At 48.4% G+C, this 24,671-nt stretch overlaps 1 long non-coding RNA gene across 1 annotated transcript in view; it reads left to right on the top strand.

Annotated features, from left to right (window-relative positions):
* Positions 1-16,510: 16,510 nt before the first annotated feature.
* LOC137430548 (uncharacterized) overlaps positions 16,511-24,671 on the top strand; it is a 36,003-nt gene continuing 27,842 nt past the window's right edge. Inside the window, exon 1 of the long non-coding RNA XR_010985090.2 lies at positions 16,511-16,539. This is a non-coding gene — a long non-coding RNA (uncharacterized LOC137430548). The remainder of the gene's footprint in view (positions 16,540-24,671) is intronic.

Raw genomic sequence — 24,671 nt, forward strand, 5'->3', positions numbered from 1 at the left:
GTTCCACTTGTTTGCCCAGTCTGTGATTTTGTCAAGGTCTGCAGAGAGTGAGGAGGCTGCAGACTGCCGATCTGAGGGATGAAGAATGGAGCGACAGAGAGTAGAGTCGTCAGCAAAGAGATAGAGAGGATTTTCAAGAGAGTCAGAGAGATCATTGATGAAGACCAGAAAAAGCACAGGGCCCAGAACACTGCCTTGGGGAACTCCAGCCTGAACAGGAAGAGGAGATGAGAGAAACCCATTCAGGGCCACACGTTGACTACGACTAGAGAGGAAGTCCGCCAGCCATGCGTTTTTCGCCAGCAATTTGGGCTGAGGGGTGAAAAAGCCAACGTTTTTCCAGAGTTGAATTGTTTGGGGCTGTCGATGAAGGCTATGGCAGGCATGCAAGTGTCAGTGTTTCTCTCAGCATTTATCTTGGAGCTGATGGGGAAACAAATCGTATCACTAGTGCTGGATTGGGCCTCAGGCTGCACTGGGTTTCTGGATGAAAGTCTTCCACTACGCGAACGAGCTTGTTAAGCAGTGAGTACTTTTCCTGCACTTAATAGCAGAGCGATACTATAACTAGATATCTGCGATCACAAAGCGATTGCCAAGGCTGAACCTCCCCTGGCGCACCCTTGGTGATCCAATGGTGGCCATATCTTTTTCAGACCACTATATGACCTTGACCTTCAACATTTAGGAATAGAGTGTAAAATAAGAAAATGTGTCCCCATATACAATCTATCCATAAAACTCGACATGCATATCGGAGGGGAATTATTCAAGTTGTGATCAAAAATATGTTTTTTGTTAATTAGGTCACAATCTGAAAAGGTGGATCGATACTAATCAAATATCAGGTGCACAACTTCAGTGCAGGTGCACTATTATGATGCAAGAACATATTGGTCGGCCAAGCGGTCTTTTAGCTTCCACATTGGCAGACAAAATAGAGCGATGCCCAAAAAATACTTTTTTTCACTGCCATTTCACCTTGACCTTTAACCCTAGAGGCGCAAAATGTAAGTTATGGCTATTTTGTTCCGATCGGACAAACCTCGATAGAGTTTTGGTGAAAAATGTTAAAATGTCTAATTGGGGTCCCTCGACTTGTGCCCCGAAGAGTTCCGCTTCCGGTCCCTCGAGCGACGGGGCTTGCTTTGATCTCTCCACGGCATCAAAGTTTGAGTGTTTTCCCGTTCGTTTCTTTGTCAAATTTCCGCTGGGTATTTTGTTGTGTATGTGTTATTGTGTGTTTCTATTTGGTTTTGGTTTTGTAGTTGTTGCAAATTTGTGTGTAATTAGTCGTTTCTTTGTCCGCGCCTCGTGTGGCCTGGTGTCTCGTGCGGCCCCCTCGTCTCGACTTGTGCCCCGCCCCCTACTATATTCTCGTTTGTTCTTTCACCTCTGCTCCTGCTTTCTCAAATCCACGTTCTCACTTAGAGACTTTTCCCAGATTGTTTTCATGGTTTTGTTTAAATATTTATTTAAATATGTTTAAACCGCAGCGGTGATCCCCCCCCCCCCCCCCACCCCTCCCCTCCCAGGATTTCCATGTTTTAAACGTTTCCCAGTGTGTACCCTGGATAAGAATAGGTACGCCATATCCCTGCGTGTCGTAGGAGGCAACTAAGAGGGTTGGCGTCAGGAAGGGCATCCGGCCATAAAAAACATTGCCTCAAAAAGAGAACCATGACAATTACAACTACATGTGGGCAGGGTACAGCCCGAAGTGGAGATCGGTTTCTGAGGTTTGGGACATGGAATGTAGGGACAATGACAGGGAGATCAGGAGAAGTGGTGGAAGTATTGGTCAGAAGAAGAGTGGACATATGTTGTGTGCAAGAGACGAGATGGAAGGGAAGTGGTGTGAGAATGGTGAAGGGTAGGCAGGGACAGAAATACAAGTTTGTGTGGCAAGGGTGCCTGGAGGGCGTGAATGGTGTTGGTGTCCTGTTTTCTGAGGAGTTTGTAGACAGTGTGGTGAGTGTGACTAGAGTGAGTGATAGGTTGATGATGGTGAAAATGATGATTGGAAAGCTCTTGGTGAACGTCATCTCGGGATATGCTCCGCAGCTTGGTCGGAGCGATGAAGAGAAGGACAAGTTCTGGTGTGCGATAGAGAAGCTGATGGAAAACGTGAAAGATGAGGAAGTTGTTGTGGTAGGAGAAGACCTAAATGGACATGTGGGAAGGAGTATGGATGGTTTTGACGGAGTTCATGGGAGTTACGGATATGGTGTGAGAAATGGAGAAGGTGAAAGGATTTTGGAGTTTGCTGATGGAGCTGATTTGTTGATTTGTAATACTCAGTTCCAGAAAGAGGATAATAAGCTTGTTACATACACGTCAGGTGGGTCGACGACAACCGTTGACTACCTGATGGTGCGTAGGCGAGATAGGGGGCACCTCCGAGACACAAAGGTGATCCCTGGGGAGGAGGCTGTTTCACAGCACCACTTGGTTGTCTGCGACGTAAGGGTGAAAGGTGCGAGGAGAGCTCGGCGGGTGAAGTACCAACCGAGAATGAAGGTGTGGAGGTTGAAAGAGGTGACAGTAAGGGAGACATTAAAAGAGAGGCTGAGTAGGGTCGAGGATGATGTGGTTGAGCTTGAAAGTGGTTGGATGTCAATGAAAGCTAGTCTGTTGGGAGCCGTTGGTGAGGTATGTGGATGGACAAAAGGACCACCGAGGCACTCGGAAACATGGTGGTGGGATGATGAAGTTGGAAAGAGGATTGACGAGAAGAGGAAGAAGTTCAAGGAGTGGCAGAAGGCGAAGGGTACGGGAGCAGAAACAGCAGAGCATGAAAGTTATAAGGCAGCCAGGAAGGCTGCAAAGAAAGAGGTAGCAAAGGCGCAGGAGGCATGTAGGAAAATGTTCGGAGAACGCTTGGATTCGGAAGAGGGTCAGAGAGCGGTATTCAGGATTGCAAAGCAGATAGCGAAAGAGAGGTGTGATGTGATGGGGGTGAGCTGCTTGAAGGATGAAGTGGGACAAATCGTTGTCGACCCAGATGGAATTAAAGGAAGATGGAAAAGATATATGGAAATGCTGTTGAATACTGAGAATGAATGGGATGGCAACATAGAGAGTAACCCAGTTTTAGGACCGCCAGAGAAGATAACTGAGAAGGAAGTTGAGGAAGCGATAAAAGCAATGAAGGGTAGAAAAGCGGGAGGGCCGACGGGAGTTGTGGGAGATATGTTGAAGGCAGCAGGAAGTTGGGGTGTGAAGAGAATGACAGAGATCTGTAATCTGGTGGTGAAAGAAGGCCGCATTCCAGTGGATTGAGAACTGAGTACCCTCGTCCCTCTATACAAGGGGAAAGGTGACCCTCTTGAGTGTGGCTCGTACCGAGCGATAAAGTTATTGGAGCATGGAATGAAGGTATTGGAAAGGGTGTTGGAGAGGAGGATAAGGAAGAAAGTGAAGATCGACGAAATGCAGTTTGGATTTATGCCAGGAAGAGGAATGACAGACGCGCTTTTCATTGTGAGGCAGTTGCAGGAGAAGTACATGGAGAAGAGGAAGAAGTTGTTTCTTGGGTTTGTTGATCTGGAGAAAGCATTCGATCGGGTTCCACGCAAAGTATTGACATGGGCATTGAGGAAGTTAGGAGTGGAGGAATGGTTGATCAGAGTAGTGATGGCAATGTACAAAAGAGCGCGCACAGCTGTAAGGACGAAGGACGGGAACAGTGGTGAGTTTGAGGTGAAGGTGGGAGTGCATCAGGGGTCGGTACTAAGTCCACTACTATTTGTAGCTGTGATGGAGGTGCTGGCTCAGAACGTAAAGGAGGGTTTACCGTGGGAGTTGTTGTATGCAGATGATCTGGTGTTGATTGCGGAAAGTATGGATGGACTGAAGGAAAAGATGAACACGTGGAAGGAATGTATGGAGACAAAAGGTCTGAAGGTGAATATCGGAAAGACGAAGGTGATGGCAAGTGGTAAAGCATGTGGTGAGGTGGAAAGAACTGGGAAGTGGCCCTGTGCTGTGTGTAGGAAGGGTGTCGGAGTGAACTCCATTCAGTGTACAATGTGCGCTGAGTGGGTTCATCAAAAATGTAGTGGTCTGAGAGGGTCATTAACCAGTGTGGCAGCTACATTCAAATGTAAGGTGTGCACAGAGGGAGCTGCAGATGGAGGAAATGTTGAGTTGGATCTTGGAGACGGTGTGAAGCTGGAAGGTGTGAAAACATTTCGCTACCTCGGAGACATGCTGAATGGAGGAGGTGGATCAGACTCGGCAACGGTTGCTCGAGTGAGATGTGCATGGAAGAAGTTTCGGGAATTGAGTGGCGTGCTGATGATGAGGGGAGTGTCGTTGAAGCTGAAGGGAAAGGTGTATGCTGCATGTGTGAGAAGTGTTATGATTTATGGGAGCGAGACATGGGTAATGAACGTTGAGCAGCAACGAAGGTTGGAAAGGGTGGAAATGCGAATGGTTCGACGGATGTGTGGAGTATCGTTGAGAGAGAGGAAGACAAATGATGAATTGCGAAAGATGATGGGAATAGAGCCTGTGATTGATGCTGTGAAGAGGAACAGGTTGAGATGGTTTGGTCATGTGTTGAGGAAGGATGAAAGTGACTGGTTGAGAAGAGTGATGGAAATGAATGTAGAAGGAAGTAGAAGACGGGGAAGACCGAGAAAGACTTGGCTAAAGATGGTGGAAGAAGAAATGCGGGCAAGGGGGTTAACAAGGAGAGATGCAGAAAATAGGGCAAAATGGAGAAGATTGTCATGGGGACCGCAAGGCTAACCCCCGCTTTAGCAGGGAAAATGCCCTTTTAAAATGCATGTTGTTGTCTAATTGGGGCATGACCATAAAATTTAGGTCAAGATCAAAAAAAAAAATGTCAACCGACATACATTCCATTGACATTGATGCAAAATTTCATTCGGAAAGCCCCAGCCGGCCCTAAAATACGACTCGGAAATTGTGAGTGCAGGAAGAAGAAAAATAAAATAAAAACCTAAATGGTGGTTTAGTACTCCTAGGGGTCAAAGAAACTGTGGTGTAGCAATCAAATTTGGGGTACTAATTGGAGATACAACCCCTACAATTGTGGAAAAATACAGACAGCGGTAATTATGCCCCCCCCCCCCCCCATATCCTAATGAGGGAGGCTTAAATACCACTGTCTGTATTTCCCCAATTTTTGCTCTTGCCAAAGTGGGTATTGCATTTTGGTTTGTTTGTTTGTTTCTTACTTGCGAAAATCGAAATCTTCACGAAACTTCACTGCCTGGTAGTGTTGGTCATAAGCAAGAAACTTGTTTGTGAGGTCAAAATGTCAACATAGGCCAAAAGTGAACAACTTTGTCACGTTTCGAAAATCCTCAATTTTCATCCAATTGGCTTGAAATTTGAAGAGGATTTGCATATCAGGTCACTGAATTCAACCACCAACTATTTCTGAGGTCAACAAAGGTCAAAAGGTCACAATAGGCTTTCTTTTTTTTGTATACATAATCGAGGCTCGTGAAAGAGCTAACATTTATCACACAAACAAATCAAACAGACAAACAAACAAAATACAGACTTGGCATTTAATATGGAATATCTTTTTTGTAGGGGTGAACTTACTTTTCAAGATGACTTAGAACCAAAAGTTCATTGGAATTATGTTGAAATTATTCTAGATTTTGTTAATGTGACCTTTAAAAGAAACAAAAACCACATTTGACCTTTTCGAAGCAAATAAATTGATCCTTGAAAGTGATGTAAACTGATATCGAACTCAATTCACGGACAGTACTGTGTTAAACTTCTGTACGTTTTCCAGAAGTATCTCTTTATTTTGCACATTAGCCAAAAAAAATTTCAACAAAAACAAAAGCTAAATTATGACTGGGATTACGGACAGTAAAATTACAGTTCAGTACTTCGTGTAACCCACACGAGCATTCAGGAGAGCACGCACACGTCGAGGCATGCTGTTCACGAGATTTGCCAAGGTTTGGACAGGAATCGCTTGCCATGCAGTGACAATAGTCTGCTGCAATTCACGCACAGAGGTAGGCTGCTGGTCCAAGTTGTCGATTTGACGCGTTAATTCTGCCCACAAGTTCTCTATCGGATTCATATCCGGGGACATGGCAGGCCACTCCATATGCTTACACCATGGTCAGCAAGAAAGTGTTGGATCATGCGAGCATAATGAGGCCGTGCATTGTCATCTTGGAAGACAAAGTTTCCTCGAAAGGCTGCACGAGCAAATGGAAGCAATGTTTCTTCCAGAATGACCCTGTACTTGAACTGGTTCAGGTTTCCATTCAGAACAACTAGGTCAGTTTTGCCCCCTGCATGAAAAGCAGCCCAAACGGTCACCTCACCACCTCCAGCTTGGACTCTTGGCACTATACAATCTTTGTTGTGGGCTTCATGCACATGTCTGTGCACTCGGACGCGGCCATCTTGACGATAGACCAGAAATCTAGACTCGTCACTGAAGGTCACCTGATTCCAGTGTCCTGGCTGCCATTGACGGTGCTCTCTGGCCCACTGCAATCGGCGCCGGCTGTGTTGTCTGGTCAGGCGTGGCTTTCTCAGGCGACGCCTGGCACGATAGCCTGCTTGAACCAGTAGTTGGTTGACTAGCCTTCTGGATACAGGCACATTTGTCAGTTGCTGCCACTCAGCCCTAAGCCGATTAGCTGACTTGGTATGGCCATTGCAGACTAACCGGTGCAGCTGGCGATCATCTCTCCTTGTGGTTCTGCGTGGACGTCCTGGCCTCAGTATTGGATTAGGGACACCCCTCTGAGCATTTTGTTTCAGGATCTTTGACACCTGACCTTGAGTGATGCCATACTGCCGAGCAATAGCACGCTGTTTCATGCCAGAATTTCGTAAAGCCACCACTCCATGACAAACAGCATTGTCAAGTTGACGGACCATCTCCAGAGGAAGCGGCAATAACTTTTGTAGACGTGCAGCAGTTGTTTTCCACTTATACAGAACGCAACAACCCTTATATACCCGATTGTGAAGCCAATCGTCAAATGTACCTGTCCTTACATTTTGTCACGCCACCTGTGATATAATCCTGTTATTGACTTCTTGCTGCGAAACACAATCAGTGACATGGTTCTTTCAACAAAGACATCACCGAAGGGTAAAATAAACTCACCAGATTGATATACTGAGTTCAGAAAGTAAACCCAAGTCAAGAAAAAAAAAATCCATATTAAATGCCAAGTCTCTATATAAAAAGGGGAGCGGTAGACAAGATGGGGAGAGAAGGGGAAGCACATAAACACAACATTTGAGAGCAGGGACATCGGGAATGTGTGGGTGGGAGAGGGCTTGGGGGGAGGCGGCGTGGGAAGGGGGGGGGGGGTGGGAGAAGTATAAACACAAGGACACCAAGGACTTCCAGGAAAGAAGTTGGTATTTCAAAAAAGTGGATTTGGGGTGAAATTAGCGGGGGTAGTAAAGATCAAGGTTTTGGATAGGGGAAGATAAGAGATGGTGGTGAACAGCTGTTTTAAAGACCTGGAGGGAGGAGTGGGATTGAAGAGAGTGAGGGAGTTTGTTCCAGAGGCGGGAGAAAAGAGGAATGAAGGAGTGAAGGTGAGCAGAGAGTCTTGATTTTGGCAGTTTAACGATAAGAGATCACTGTAGGAAGGTGATCCCTTCACCCTAAACTGCCGTGACGGCAGATCTTGTGCGACCTGTAGGAATATTTGGGGGACAGAGCCCAGAGAGAGCTGGAGGAGCAAGGCCGGAGAGGAGTCGGTAGAAGACAGAAAGACCACCAACCTGCCTACGGTGAGTAAGTGAAAGGCCCTCGGAGGTAGCTTCATCACGGGAGATTCCAATGATTCTGAATGCTTTAGTTTCAACAGCGTGAAGACGAGCTAGGTGTGCCTAATTTATAAAATCGTCAATTTTCATCCAATTGGCTTGAAGTTTGAAGAGGATTTGAATATCTGGTCACTGAATTCAACCACCAACTATTTTTGAGGTCAACATAGGCCAAATTTCTAAAATCCTCAATTTTCATCCGATTGACTTGAAATTTGAAGAGGATTTTCATATCCGGTCACTGAATTCAACCACCAATTATTTTGAGGTCAAATTTGTTTTAGAGATTTCACAAGCCTTTGCACAACAGGATTTGGATATTTTCGGATTGCTGATCCAGCTCATCGGATTCTCTCGGCGAGCGAGCCTCGTTAAGTGGAGGAGGCCAAAGGGGTGACGACATGCCTTATTCTCTCCCCTCTGGGCTGGTGCTCCTGTCTCATACCTAGCTCGTCTTCACGCTGTTGAAACCAAAGCGTTCAGAATCATTGGAATCTCTCGCGATGACGCTATCTCCGAGGGCCTTTCACTTACTCACTGCAGGCAGGTTGGTGGTCTTTCCGTCTTCTACCGACTCCTCTCTGGCCTTGCTCCCCCAGCTCTCTCTGGGCTCTGTCCCCCAAATATTCCTACAGGTCGCACAAGATCTGTCTGCAACCCTGTTATGGTTAAACTGCCAAAATCAAGACTCTCTGCTCACCTTCACTCCTTCATTCCTCTTTTCTCCCGCCTCTGGAACAAACTCCCTCACTCTCTTCAATCCCACTCCTCCCTCCAGGTCTTTAAAACAGCTGTTCACCACCATCTCTTATCTTCCCCTATCCAAAACCTTGATCTTTACTACCCCCGCTAATTTCACCCCAAATCCACTTTTTTGAAATACCAACTTCTTTCCTGGAAGTCCTTGGTGTCCTTGTGTTTATACTTCTCCCAACCCCCCCCCCCCTTCCCACGCCGCCTCCCCCCAAGCCCTCTCACACCCACACATTCCCGATGTCCCTGCTCTCAAATGTTGTGTTTATGTGCTTCCCCTTCTCTCCCCATCTTGTCTACCGCTCCCCTTTTTATATACTTTGTTTGCTTGTTTGTTTGATTTGTTTGTTTGATAAATGTTAGCTCTTTCACGAGCCTCATCTCTGTATACAAAAAAAGAAAAGAAAAAAAAAGCAGGTTTATTGGTATCTCAAGGAGGTGGGGATGGGCCAGACCTCTGCCAGGGGGATGGCCAGACGGAGACCTCAGGAGTATCGGCGGATAGTGGACGTGGTGACACGCTTCTCCCGGTGTATGGTCCCATACCTGACCTGACCCTGACCTGGTGTGGTTCTGCTTGAGCAGTTAAGCGATTTAATGTCTGGCTGTGCATTCTTGGATCTCCTTTGCCTTCCTGGTCCACCATTGATTAGGTATTGCATGCAAGGTGGTGTCCTTCTTTTTTGCTTACGTCTAGTCTTCTTCTTTTTCCTTCTTTTGTATGCTGCACAAGGCTGCAGTGTAGCATCATTGTCTGAGGGCTCGGCCGGCTATTGATGCAATGCAATAGGTTATGGTAGGAATTTGGGTAGGTTATGGTAGGAATTTGAAATTTGGCCATGGTGCCGGTCATAGTTCACCTACTCTTCACGAAGGACACGTGGGGTCTTTAACGTTCACCAATATTGCTGACGGACAGGATGCCAGTTTAACGTACATCTCAGGGATGGCAAACAAATTGATGAATCACCCTGCCTGTGAAACAACGGGATGACAGTTTATAGCTGGGTCAGGATTCAAACCCAGGCCAGCCAGCTTAGATGGGTGTGTGCTTGTACCTGGTGGTATCTTCCTTTCTAAGCCAGGAATTCTGGGTCGTTTTGAGAATGGGTGAATGCAGCATATTTTATGATATGTGAGTGCTTTGATTTGTCTGTCCATCTCATTTAACCTTTCCTATTTTTTGTTCATTGGTGAAACTTGCAGTATTTGGACAGACTTTGCTAATAGTGTCTTTGGGCCTGGTTGGAAGCTCTTTCAGTTTCTTGCTCAGGCTTTGTTTGAACTCGTAACCAGTCATGAGATCTTCAAGAGGTTTCATATTGATCTTCCATTTTAAGCTGGTTGTGTGTGGTGTTGAAAGTAGCTTGTATCAAGAGATCTGTTGTCATCAACCTACGACCTATGTTCTGTCCAACAGTCATCTGCACTGTGCACATTCTATTGATGACGTCACAGCAATCTTTCACATATAGGATCTCATAATTCATTGTGTCAATGCTTTGATCTAGGATATATATATATATATATCAAACTATAATTTAAGTTCTCCATCCTAATCCAGCTGAGTCACAGCGTGCGCTCATTAGGCTGGAGAACTTAAATTATAGTTTGATTGGTTACTCCCGACCGCATTCAGGCGACTTCATATGAGTGGATACCAGAGATAATGCACCGTGTGGCAGGCGGTGCTTATCACTCCCATTAAGGTACAGCATAGCTGGATGGGATACCTTAATAGTGGTTCACCACTCATGGTATGAAGTCGCATGACTGATATATATACTTCCAGGAAAGAAGTTGGTATTTCCTACATTATACATACATACTAGCAAAAGTACCCGGAATTTGCTTATTGGGTCAATTAATTTGTTCACCAATCAAAAGCGAGAAGCAGATTGTTTTTTTTAGATCTAAAGCTCAAAGGTCAAGGATGCATACAATCATCAATTTTCATTATATATATATTTTAATTGTTTTCGTTATTTTGAGCATACAGAAGAAAAAAATAAGTTTGAATACAAACGGACGTGGACGAGCTTTGTATTTTCAGATGCATGCTGGTTTAGCAGTTGGAGCTGCTGATTCGCTCAATTCCGCTATTTAAATTTTGAAATTCGGTTCAGGTTAAGAGTTTGTGGAACGCATTGCATTTTAGTTTTAAAACGTTGTGCAGAAATAAAATAAAGGCACGAACACCGCCATGTTGGGACTCTATGTACAGAGACCGACAGCCTCCTACCCCGCCCCACTCCAACGGTCCAACCTCGTACACCTCTACCTCCAAACCCACTCCCACTCCTCCCTCCAAACCCCCTCCCACTCCTCCCTCCACCCCCATACAACGCTACCTTAATCCCTCCAACCCCCTCCCACTCTTCTCTCCACCCTCATACAACTCACCGGGCAGTGTTTGTACCTTTATTCCATTTCCGCACATGGTTAAAAACTAAAATGCAATACACTCTACAAACTCTTAATCTGAACTGGTTTTCAAATTATTAATTGCGGAATTGGGCTTAACAGCAGTTCTGACTACTAAAAAGGTGTTCATTTGCTAAAAACGTTTCATTCAAAAAACGCGTCTCCGGGCGGTGTTGGTGGTGTTTGTGTTATGAAATCAAGTCGAGACCTCGTTTTCCCGATATGAGGCTTTATTGAAATCTATCTCCACATACCCAATAAATACAGAATTGAAGTGCGGTGCTACGCACACAACTTGCTTGCCAAAAAGGTAGGCCACAACGCGTTGGATAACCAAGAGAGTCTTTATTAGGAAAGCTCAAACTGTAGCACTGGGCGGGCTCGAGCTTGGAGCCCGCATATATGTGCCGGGGCCACGCCTAGTCCCCGGGCGTGGCCGATCGGTCGATAGGCGGGGCATGCCTTCCAGTTCCCCGCCTGGACGTTCGCGCCACCTGCTGGTGCGTCAAATTCGTGTCCTCTTGCTTGTGTCCGCCACACGCGCCCCCCCCAGAATCCCCGCGCACCTGAAGGGTGAGTTTGCGGGGAAGCCGGATGACCCGGCCGAAACGCCCCCTGGCGATGGGTGCCGGTCTGGGGAGTGGCGGTCTGGCGGGGCTGGGGGGTGGCGGTCTGGCGGGGCTGGGGGGTGCCGGGGGTCCGACCGCCGGGGGGTGGCCTCGACGCGGAGGAAGAGCTGCTGGCGGGGGTGCCGGGGGTCCGACCGCTGGGGGGCGGCCTCGACGCAGAGGCAGAGCCGCTGGCGGGGGGTGGTCCGGATCGAGGTGGGCCGGCTTGATGCGGTCCATGGAAATGCGATCCGGGGCACCGCCGATGTCGACCGTGAAAGATTTGTCCCCGGTCTCCAACACGTGGAAGGGCCCGTCGTACGGGGGCCGTAGTGGTGCCCGGTGGGCGTCGTGCCGGATGAACACATACTCGGCCGTGCGAAGCTCCGGGGCGACGTGGGAAGGCGGGCAACCGTGGTGTGCCGTTGGCACCGGGGCGAACCTCCGGGCGGTCTCCTGAAGGGCGGAGCGCTGTTGTGCCACGGACCAAGGAGCCGTCGAGTCGGGGATAAATTCACCCGGTACCCGCAGTGGTTGCCCAAAGACCAGCTCCGCCGAGGATGCGCGCAGGTCGTCCTTTGGCGCCGTCCTGAGGCCCAGCAGGACCCAGGGGAGTCTGTCGACCCAGCTGCCGTTGCAGAGGCTGGCCCGGAGCGCGGCCTTCATGGAGCGATGAAAGTGCTCGCACAGGCCATTGGCCTGGGGGTGGTAGGCCATGGTGCGGTGTAGTTTCACCCCCGAGCCCTTGCGCCACTGTGGCCCAGAGCTCCGAGGTGAACTGGGGGCCGCGGTCGGACGAGATGTCCGAGGGGGCACCGAACCGGGCAACCCAAGTGGCGACAAAGGCTTGCGCCACCTCAGCCGCAGACGTCGCCGCCAATGGGACGGCCTCCGGCCACCGTGTGGTGCGGTCGACCATGGTGAGGAGGTGGGTGAACCCTCGCGAGGGGGGCAGAGGTCCCACCAAGTCGACGTGCACGTGGTCGAACCGCCGCTCGGGCACCGTGAACGGGGCCAACGGTGCCTGAGTGTGGCGGTGGACCTTTGCGCGCTGGCACGCGAGGCACGTCCTGGCCCAGTCGCGGACGTCCTTCCGGAGGCCATGCCAGACGAACTTTGCCCCGACGAGTTTCTGGGATGCCCTCGCGCCAGGGTGGGACAGGCCATGGATGGCGTCGAACACCGGGCACTGCCAGCCAGCTGGCACGATGGGGCGAGGCCGGCCGAGGGAGACGTCGCATAGGAGGGCCGTGCCCGCGACGTCGAACGGCACCTCGGTGACGCAGAGGCCCGTGATGGTGGTCCGCAAGGCCTGGACGCTGGGGTCGGCGGTCTGGGCCTCCGCCATCCGGGCATAGTCGACCGCGAGGTGGACCGCGTGCACGGCGGACCGGGAAAGGCAATCCGCAATCGGGTTGTCCTTACCCGCCACGTGACGGATGTCCGTCCTGTACTCGGACACGGCAGAGAGGTGGCGCTGCTGCCGTGCCGACCATGGCTCGGCGACCTTGGCCATCGCGAACAAAGGGGCTTGTGGTCAACAAAGGCCGTGAACGGGCGGCCCTCCAGCAGATGGCTGAAGTGTCGGACCGCCAGGTGGAGTCCGAGCAACTCACGGTCGAAGGTGCTGTACCGGCGTTCGTGCGGGCGAAGCTGCCGGCTGAAAAACGCCAGCGGTTGCCAAGCACCACGCACCCATTGCTCGTGCACCGCGCCCACCGCATAATCCGACGCGTCGGTGGTGAGGGCGATCGGTGCATCGGGCGCCGGGTGCGCCAGCATGGTGGCATCGGCCAGAGCCAGCTTTGCGCCTGTGAATGCCGCGGCCATCGGCTCCGACCATGCGATGTCACCTTTGCCCGGCTTGCCCCGGAGGGCCTCGTGCAATGGGGCGGAGGAGCTGGGCGACGTGGGGCACGAAGCGGTGGTAAAAGTTCACCATGCCCAGGAACTCTTGGAGCCCCTTGACCGTGCGGGGCCGCGGGAAATCCCTGACCGCTTCCACCTTGGCCGGTAGCGGGACGGCCCCGTGCTTGGTGATGCGGTGCCCCAAGAAGTCGATGGTGGTGACACCGAAACGGCACTTGGCAGGGTTGATGATTAGGCCATGCTGGCCCAGGCGTTCGAACAGCATGCGGAGGTGGAGCAGGTGGTCTTCCCGGGACGCGCTCACGACTAGGATGTCGTCCAAGTAGACGAACAGGAAAGGTAAGTCGTGCAAGACGCTATCCTTAAGCCGCTGGAACGCCTGAGCTGCATTCTTCAACCCGAAGGGCATCCTCAGAAATCCGAAGAGGCTGAAAGGAGTGATGACGGCCGTCTTCGGGATGTCGACCGGTTGGACGGGGACCTGATGGTAGCCCCGGATGAGGTCCACCTTCGAAAACACGGTCGTGTTGGCCAACCGGGCGGAAAAGTCCTGAATGTGCGGGACCGGGTAACGGTCGGGGGTGGTGGCATCGTTGAGCCGGCGGTAGTCCCCGCGCGGCCGCCATCCCCCGCCGGGCTTCGGCACGATGTGCAGTGGGGAAGCCCAAGCGCTGTTAGAGCGCCGTACGATCCCCAGCCGCTCCAGCGTGGCGAACTCCGTTTTCGCCACGGCGAGCTTTGTGGGCTCGAGTTGGCGTGCCCGGGCATAGACCGGCGGCCCGACCGTGGGGATGTGATGCTCCACCCTGTGTTTCACGGCCACCGCTGAAAAGGTGGGCCGCGTGAGGGCCGGGAAACTAGCGAGGAGGCGGGTAAAGTCGTCCGCTCCCGGAAGCGTGCAAACTAAACTCGCCGGGACGGAACCCTCCAGCAAGCCGCTTGGCAAGCCGCTCGGCGAGCCACTCAGTGAGCCGCTCAACGAGCTGCTCAGCGAACAAGCGAGCGAGCTAAAGGTTTCTGCCTGGATGAGCCGTTTGTGCTTTACGTCGACCAACAACCCATTCGCACATAGGAAGTCCGCACCGAGCAATGCCATCGGCACGCTGGCGGTCACGAACGACCATTGAAAGCATTGCCCTCCGAACCGCAGGGAGAGGCAGCGCTTCCCGAACGTGCAGATGGGTGTACCGTTGGCGGCAAGCAACGCAGGGCCCCGGCCCGCGGTTCGCTTGTCGGACGTGTAGGCTGGGATGACGCTTACCTGTGCTCCTGTATCGCAGAGGAAATGGCGCCCGGACAAGGTGTCCATGATAAAGAGGAGGCTGCCGGAATGGCCGACGCTCAGGGCCGCTACCGAGCGCCGGCTTGGTAGTTTCCCGACTTGTCAAACGAGCACGGCGGGCAACACTTCCTAGCCTTGTGGCCGAACCTGGCGTGGTAAGAGCACCAGGCTTGCGGCGGCGGGGGCTTCGGCGGCCGCGGCTTTCTCGGCGGTGGTGGTGGTGGGCGGGGCGCGGCGGCGGCCACGAGGGACGCAGCAGCATCAGCCTCGGGATCCACGACGGCCGCACCGTAACCCGACCGCGTGTCGCAAGCCGCGAAGAACTTGTCGGCCTCTGTAGCCAGGGCGCGGGGTTCTTTTATTTTGGAACCGGCCAGCGCGAGGCGTACCTGTGCGGGTAGCTGGCGTAGGAATAGCGCCCGAAATAAGAAATCCGGGGCTTGGTCACCCAGCAACGACAGCATATGATCCATCCGCACGGATAGTCGTGTGTCGCCGAGTTCGGGAAGGTCCAGGAGGCGGTCGGCCCGTTCGATCTCCGTGAGGCCGAACGTGGCGATGAGGAGACGTTTGAGCGCCCCGTACTTGTGGTCGACCAGCGGGTGCCGCAGGATGGACATGACTCGGGCGGCAGTGCCGGGCCCGAGGGAGGCGACCACGTGGTAGTAACGGGTCTCATCCGCCGTTATGCCTCGAAGCTGAAATTGTGCCTCGGCCTGCACGAACCACACATCGGCCTGTGCTTCCCAAAACTCCGGGAGTTTTACCGTGACGGCGTTGTTGGCCATGGCACGTTCGGTGGACAGCAACGGCTGAACCAATCGGGGTCACCAGTGAAGTGCGGTGCTACGCACAGAACTTGCTTGCCAAAAAGGTAGGCCACAACGCGTTGGATAACCAAGAGAGTCTTTATTAGGAAAGCTCAAACCTGTAGCACTGGGCGGGCTCGAGCTTGGAGCCCGCATATATGTGCCGGGGCCACGCCTAGTCCCCGGGCGTGGCCGATCGGTCAATAGGCGGGGCATGCCTTCCAGTTCCCCACCTGGACGTTCGCGCCACCTGCTGGTGCGTTGAATTCGTGTCCTCTTGCTTGTGTCCGCCACAGAATAAAGAATAATATTAGAACTACAGTAAAGATTGTACTAGCATTTATTTACCCATAAGCAAGCAAATAATAATTCCCTGTCATACCTTACTTAAGTGTCCGCTCACAAAAGACAAACTAAAAACCAATCTCCCCCTTTACCCGACAACACGTTATATTCTCTTCTTAAGGCCATTCCATCGAATCTTCTTCTTCATATTTCATCACAGTTTGTCCAACCAAAAGTGCTGCCCCCCAAAAACTGGTCCAACTTCGCCCCCCCCCCCCCCCCCCCCACGCCCCTCTCCCCACCCTTGCTACGCCAGTGAATGACACCCTATCCCATGGAAGTATGAATTAAGTTAAAATTATTATGAAGTTAAATTTAAAAAACTAACACCAGAAGCAAAATCACAGCCTCGCTTAAATAAATGAATATATACACTTAGTGACTTAGTTATAAAATCGTTATATATGGTCAATTTTGTCAGATTTCACTCCAGATTTTGACATTTATTTAGTCGACAGCATCCCATCCTCATATCCGAATCCAGATTTTGATTGTATTCTTCAATTATGCAATGATAATCAATCGTATTTCCAAGGCAAGGCATGTTTGAGTAGGCTGAAACAAAATGGTGGAATGGTGGAACGAAACAAAATGAACCCAGCGAGGTGCAGTGGGCTGACCAAGATGACGGGCCACAATATTGGTAAGCCTTTTTTTCTCTCTCTTGAGCACCTTGTTAATAACCTTCAAAAAGGGTGTTATAACACCCAAAAACCCAGTTTTCATCATTGCAATCTGTTGGAGGTCCAGGTGTATGCATGCAAAGTTTGGGGTGGCTAGGTTTCATGGTTTTGGAGTTATGGAGGAGACAGACAGACGGATGGACGGATACTGCCTTTTATTATTATTGGCGTGTTCACTGAGGGATTAAGATCCCCCAAGGTGATGGGTGGCCGATCAAGCTTAAACTCCAAGTCTTTCAATGAAACAATGCCGGCTCTTCTTTACACGGGCGGGAGCGGAGGGTGACAAAGCTTACATGGACGGGTTTCCACTGGAGCGTCCTCGAACCACGATAATCAAACAAGACCGACATTGAATTAAAATGCAACAAATAAACAGGTTTAATTAAAATAACGCTAGGGACAAGAAATGCACGGTAAAACTAAATTACTAAATTGGGGTGCCCCCATACAGACTCGTATACGACACAAGGGGAAAATTTTCTCAGCCTTTTTGTTCCCCGGTCTCGAACGTCATCTGATGACATCTTCGCATGCTCCAATCAACGAGTCCATCATAGCAGTCCATCGCCCTGACCAATCATCACCTTTCGGGGCGGGTTGCCATGGCCCTACCTGCTTGGTCTTGTGATGACTCGGCTGGCGGCACCAGCGGCAGCGTTCAAATGTCTGAATCCAGTTGCTTGCTATGGGGTTTATTTTAGGTGTGGAGTGCATGTCTGGTGTGGTGCGTGTCATGAACAAGAGAAAAACCAGAGGCAACTACACACAGGGAATTACCCTGATATCTTACCTAATTAACATAGATCCACCCCTCGCCATGGAGACAAATATACGACCTTACGCGACATCCGGCCTAACAGGATTCCCTACTTAGTTACATGGGGATTCTTCTTCTTCTTCGTGACATTCGGAGCACACTACCCTATACAATTACCTGGCCCTAAGGTATTTCATTGGTACCCCCCACAAATGTAACATTATTATTGATATACAGTCACGTGAAAAAGTAAGTACACCCCATGTAAAGTTTTGACTTTTTCAACATATTTCAACATACAGCTATTTGATCTTCATTTCAACAATATTGAGAGATAAAGATGATATAATATAACAAATATCATGAAACGTTTACATTTTGTGGTCCATTGTATAATTTATGTAAACGTAAATGCAAATTTCGCATGTGGAAAAACGAAGTACACCCCTACATTTATCACAACTTCAAATACCTAAAATTAGAAGCAGGTGCACCAGCTCAGGTGCAAATGATTAGAACATCATTAGAGAGTATCTTGGAGGAACCTGTCTTATTTAAACCTCAGACATTTCGTTTGGTTTGCTCTTTGTTGATGAAGGGTGTGGCATCACCATGCCTAGATCAAGAGAGCTCTATGAGGCCTTCAGGAAGAAGGTTATAGATGCTTACGAGTTTGGGAGGGGATTTGAAAAGATCTCCAAACAATTTGAAATCAATCATTCAACTGTCCGGAAGATCATCTACAAGTGGAGAAGATTCCAAACAACTGCCAACTTGTTCAGGCCAGGCCGCCCCAGCAAGTTCAGCCCGAGAGCAGACCGCAAAATGCTGAAAGAAGTCTCTAAGAACCCCAGAATGTCATCACGGGACCTACAGGTAGCTCTTGCCACTGTTGATGTCAAAGTGCACGAGTCTACCATTAGAAAGAGGCTGCACAAATTTGATCTACATGGGAGGTGTGCCAGGAGGAAACCTTTGCTGTCCAGAAAGAACATCATGGCAAGACTAAAGTTTTCCAATGAACACCTAGGCAAAGACCAGCACTTCTGGAACAATGTGCTCTGGACAGATGAGTCAAAGGTAGAGCTATTTGGCCACAGTACCAGAAGACATGTTTGGCGAAAACCAAAGACAGCATTTGACCATAAGAACCTGATACCAACTGTAAAGCATGGTGGTGGAAATATTATGGTTTGGGGCAGCTTTGCTGCATCAGGGCCTGGGCAGCTCACCATCAAAGAATCCACTATGAATTCTTCATTGTACCAGAGGGTGCTTGAGGATAATGTGAGGCCATCTGTCGGAAAGTTGAAGCTCAACCGAAGGTGGAACTTGCAACATGACAATGACCCTAAACATACCAGTAAATCCACCAAGGAATGGCTGAAAAGAAAGAAAGGGAGGGTTCTGGAATGGCCAAGTCAAAGCCTGGATCTAAATCCCATCGAGATGTTGTGGGGGGATTTGAAACGAGCTGTGCATGCAAGAAACCCCTCAAACATCGCACAGCTGAAAGAATTCTGCATGGAGGAGTGGGCAAAAATTTCTCCCAGTCGATGTCAGAGACTGGTAGACAGTTATAAGAAACGCCTACTTGAGGTTGTTTCTGCCAAAGGGGGCAATACCACCTATTAGAGCCAAGGGTGTACTTACTTTTTCCACATGCAAAATTTGCATTTATGTTTATTTAAATTATACAATGGACTACAAAATGTAAATGTTTCATGATATTTGTTATATTATATCACCTTTATCTATCAATATTGTTGAAATGAAGATCAAATAGCTGTATGTTGAAATATGTTGAAAAAGTCAAAACTTTACATGGGGTGTACTTACTTTTTCACGTGACTGTATGTGAGGTCGAAGACACTTCTGAGGAGTCGAAGACAATTTTCTTTAAATTTTCCAACAACGTTTTTCTTTACAACTCCATTCCATGTAGTTGTGTTTTTTATGACCCTCACATTAAAGTTCCTTCAAGGGATAATCTTGTCCTCATTCAGTATAGCTGAGAGGACTTTGTCAAGAGAGGTATACTGCATGCTTCCTTCGCTTTGTTTTCAGCTTCCTATTGAGTGGGTGGGGAGAGGGGGAATCTGCCCTGATTAACTTTGCTTGGAGAAAATTGGTCGGGGAAATGCAGAGTCACGAGATGTTCGCTAGCACCAACAGGTAGCTCACTTACAAGAGAGTTCTGCACTGCAAAATCAATTCCATGGATTTGCAGCTCTTTGGCAGGTTCCCCTTCCATTAAAATAAGTGTAGCCGGCACCATGGTCCACGAGCTGGCCTTCATCCACAATTCGTGTCTCTCTGATGGCTGTAATGTCCGCATAGTATCTCCACAATTCATTTGCTCCCGGGACAGTTTTGCGCCCTGGCCCTTCGTCGTCTCAGGAGTCGAGCAACGATCGAACGATCCATGCTGAGGCTGAGTCAGACACTTTCCTTGCATTTCTGACGACCACAGAAGGGTATACCCAGATGGGGAGGTAGAGGGGTTATCCAGCTTATCAGTCTAAGGTAGTCAGATTTAGGCACATCTTATAGAATTCCATATACAGTCTCAACAAGGCAACTGTAATCTATCGAAAAAAAAGGAGCGAATCGGAGCATTATCTGAAGGGTTCATCAATAAATGAGATCCACCACCGTAAACTTGTCAGCTAGTCTCTTTCCCAAAAATGTAAGATTAATCGTTCCTACTGCCAAAATCATCATGCAGTACCTGGATGAAGAAATGACGGAAGTTAATGAGGTGATCAGCAAGAAAGCCAACCAAACCCAAAATGATGTGCAGACTATCTTTGGGACCTTCTAAAATACCTTTTTAGTCAAAGTCAGAATCGTGCGGCCACAAAAACATCCCACAAAACGTCATCCGGTACATCATCGGAAGCATGCTGCCTCAATGTGCAAGACCGTCAATTCCACGGGAGCTTTGACTCGATAACGAGACGTTTATTGATGATGTCCTTTTTCAGTTTCCCTAAACTACCTTGTCTTGTGACCAACTCATGTAAGCCGGAATATTCTTCCATTACCAGAGTCCGTTGATATACCAACAAATGATGCGTAGAGAAGTACACATGGTGTAATGAATTTGCCTTTCGCATGTTCCAATTTAATTATTTTTTTAAAAATTGTATACAGATTCTAGGCTCGTGTAAGAGCTAACACATTAAACATGAAAACATGCACAGACACATAAAACATACAATGAAGGGAGCATGACACAAGAGGGGAAGAGAGAGGGAAGCACACAAGCACAACAACAGTGGAGAACAGGGACGTCGGTAGATCTGTGGAAGGGAGATGGTTGGGGAGGAGGGAGGGCTCCACGGTATAAAGCAAATAAACACTACTAGGAATTTCAGGAAAGAAGTTGGGGGTTGAAAGAGGCGGATTTGGGGTGAATTAACAGGGGTAGAAAAGATCAAGGTTTGGGATGGGGATAAGATGGGGATAAGAGATGGTGGTGAACAGCTGTTTTAAAGACCTGGAGGGAGGAGTGGGATTGAAGAGAGTGTGGGAGTTTGTTCCAGAGGTGGGAGAAAAGGGTAATGAAAGAGTGAAGGTGAACAGAGAGTCTTGATTTTGGCAGTTTAACCAGAAGAGGGTTGCTGGCAGATCTTGTGCGTCCTGCAGGAATATATGGGGGACAGAGCACAGATCAGGGGGACCAAGGCCGGAGAAGAGTCGGTGGAACACGGCCCACCAACCTGCTTGCGGTAAGAGGGAGAAAGGTCCTCAGAATCAGCTTCATCGCAGAAGATACTGTTACGTGCTCCTCCCCAACCCCCTTGGTCACGGTGTACCTCTGAGCCCTGAGAGGAGTCACGGCAGAAAAATGTGTTATTCTGTATGTCAAAGATCAATGGTGAAGCCACACCAATGGTTACCAACAAACAAATATTGTATTAAGATCACACAAGAATAACAGTACAACAATAATATTAATCAAAAGTACAATCAAACAAAAGTACATATCCTATGATGGTACCATCAGGTTCAGACAATATAACTCACTGTGCTCCAAGTGAGCGAAAAAAATAAGATTCCCAATGGCTCTAATCCCGGCTTCAAGCCAAAGTTGATTCCGGCTTCAAGCCAAAGTCGATCCGCTCCAGCGATCGTCAGATCAATGTCCAATCGAGACCAAAATCCCGTTGGGTTGGCAGTTACAGTCCTGCTGCCAAAGCTGCGCAAAAGCGCCCTCCAGGTGACTGGGAAATCACAAGGCGCCCTCCAGGCGACTGGGAAATCTCACCCTCGGGTATGGACGTTTCACAGCTCACAGTTGGCGAACCGCAAATTAACCTTCAAAAGCCATGTTGCACACACACCCACACCAGATTAACGTCTGAATGCGGTGAAAACGGCTGAAGCGAAGCAAAGACCTTGCGCGATGCGCAACGCGCGTGAGTCAAAATGGCCGACGGCCCGTTCTCGTGGCGTAACAGCCCGATGATGATTCTCCTTGGAATCCACCGCAAAAAGGTTGATCTGTCACAGCGATAACAACTCTGTCGCAGGAATCCCTTTCCTGGGAAACCCAAAGTTCACTCGTGACTCTTGCTCGCCAACGTTCGCTCCAGACCGCAAAGCAACTATCCTTCTTCTCCGACTCACTCGCTCCGCCTTCTTTTTCTCCCCTTCCCCCTCGTCGTCCGGGTCCCAATCCGGTTTCCGGTTTCTTTTAACTCTAACTTTTTCACCTTTTGAAAACAGTTCATAAACAATAAACCTTTTGAAAACAATAATAGTACATGGAATCAAAAATATTTACAGTGGATGAAAACCACAACAACGGAAGTGACGAATCCATAACAGATACCAATGATTCTGAATGCTTTGGTTCCAATTCTTGTATGTCTCGCTATCATGTCCACATGTTTCCAGACCGATGGAACAATCATCGCTGAGTCTATGATCAAGGTGTTCCCATGAAATATTCTGCGTTGATTATTGTGGTTTTTCACCTCAGGATGTGTTTCAGGATTGAAATGTTGCTCTTTGAATTTCCATTGAGTCGTGAATATAATTATTATACATGCAGGTCGAGGTGAAGGGGTTGAAAAAAATTCTAAGCATTAATAAACTAGAACCACACTCGGTAGAGTGCATACCTCCACAAGGCCGAACAGTTTGCGTTTTGTATCCCACTGATACGTCAGATCTGGATCCGGATATGACCCAAAATCTAATTGTCTCATTCTTGTCACCCACTCAACCCATCCACCAAGTTGCGTCTGAATCCATCCATAACGTTTTGACATTGTGCTATATATAGTTTTAGCCCAATCACTCCATGGTGAAGAATCAATACAAAAAATGATTTGACCTGGATCTTCACCAAAATCTCATCAATTCATCCTTTGCACACACAAAACCTGCCCCCGAAGTTTCATCCGAATCTGTCAACAACCTTTTGAGATATCGTGTTCACAGTCAGACAGGGGTGAAAATATAACCTCCGTCCACCTTTGGTGATGGAGGTAACTGCAGAGTTCATGTTCATAGAACACATTACCCGTGCAGTCTTGAGATGAAGGTCAAGGGATGGGTTACCACCTCCCTTTTTATTTGGATGTAGTTATCTCAGATGTTGCATCGCTGGGTGCCACCATTTTTTCTGATTCTCCAAGTGCCCTCAACCTGAGACAACCGCCCTGAGAACGGTACAATTTTGCAAACGTACTGCTAAACTGAAGGTTTCTAGAAGTACAAACAATGGTATTTGTATTCTTCAGTGTTCAAAATATATAATTAAATTGAAATAAAAAGTTTTAAAGGCTGTTGAAAACCCCCCCAAAAAACATTGAATCAGAAGTTTACCTCTATTGATGCATTTGTGATACACCGTCTTTCCCACCACCGTATTTAACACGTTCAATTTACTCTTTGTTCCTGTCGTCTGTCCCTAAAAATTGACGTCCCTAAAAACTAAAAAGTGACGTCATTTATGACCCTAAAAACGGCAAATTTCCTGTTCGGAATGATTTTTAATTATTTTTGATTGCCAGACAGACAGACAGACAGACAGACATACAGACATACAGACTAAAGCAATTCCTTTGCCGTGCTGTGTGCCTGTGTGCAGATCAAGACTCTGTACAATTTTGCCAAATTCGGAGCCAACGTACTGCTAAAACTGCAGCCGATTCATGTTTGAATTTTGAAATTCCATTTAAATTATGTAGTTTGTTGATTATGGACTGACAGACGCTTTACCAGCTTCACACGGGGCAATTAGTCGCTGTACCAGGAGATGGCGCACCAAAGAAGCCAACATTGAACAAGAAGGTTGTGGCCATAAAGCAAGCAAAGGGTGGCAGTGGCAACGTGACAAGCTTATGTATGGGTGGATAGGGGAGTGTAGAGCGTACACAAGTAGGTCATGTGTGTGCGCATGTGCGTTTTAATGTGGATTTATTGAACATGCTCAATATTCTTTGCAGATTTTTTTTTGGTGAACATCTAACCCGTGTGACCTTTCCTTTAGCCTTTGAACTTTCTCCAACCGACGGATTCAGTTATTCAATGCTCTTGATTTGAGTTACACGATTCCACAACTTTCGGCCTCGACACAATGAGAGTTTGTGGCCTTTGTGTAAACACTCGTCTCTTCGAATGTCCCGAGAGAACATAGTCGCACGCACTTAGATCGTGGTACAAGTGGCCATGTCAGTCCACATCGGCGTCTGTTCGAAAACATGAGAGAAGTGATGCAATGTTCAAAATAAAGTTTCACAGAGCAAGTAGAGGACAACCCTCGCAGTAAGTGGATGGTTTGACAGAGGGAGGGGGGGGGGGGGGGGGGGACTGGGTTGCATCATCCTGTATAAACCATTGTTTGTCCTTGTATAAGCCTTGCTTCTACAAACACAGGTAGAAAATAGTTTTAACTTATCAACCTGCAAAGGAAAGAAAACCATAATCATTTGATAGGCCACCAAGTACAAGGAACCAGACAGAGGCAGTAGGAGTCTGTTAGACTCATCTGTGTTGTATCTACATCCCATGATCTCAGACTATAGATTTACTATCTCATCTTATAGATCTCAGATATATCTCAGACTATAGATATTTTAGATACGTCACATGTTCTCAATTCCAAAATTCAACGTGAACTTAAATGTCACTTAATGGTGAAATGATGTTTTCCTGCATTCGACACACAAGGCCAACTTTAAGGAAAGACAACTTTAACATTGACATAATTCCAGTTTTCTTGCTGCCTCACTTCCTGTGTCCTTACTTCCTGTGTACCTCACTTCCTGTGTCCTCACATCCGGTGTCCTCACTTCCTGTGTACCTCACTTCCTG

The sequence above is a fragment of the Myxine glutinosa genome, chromosome 7, assembly GCF_964187855.1.
Source record: "Myxine glutinosa chromosome 7, kmMyxGlut1.1, whole genome shotgun sequence".
Lineage (NCBI taxonomy): Eukaryota > Metazoa > Chordata > Myxini > Myxiniformes > Myxinidae > Myxine > Myxine glutinosa.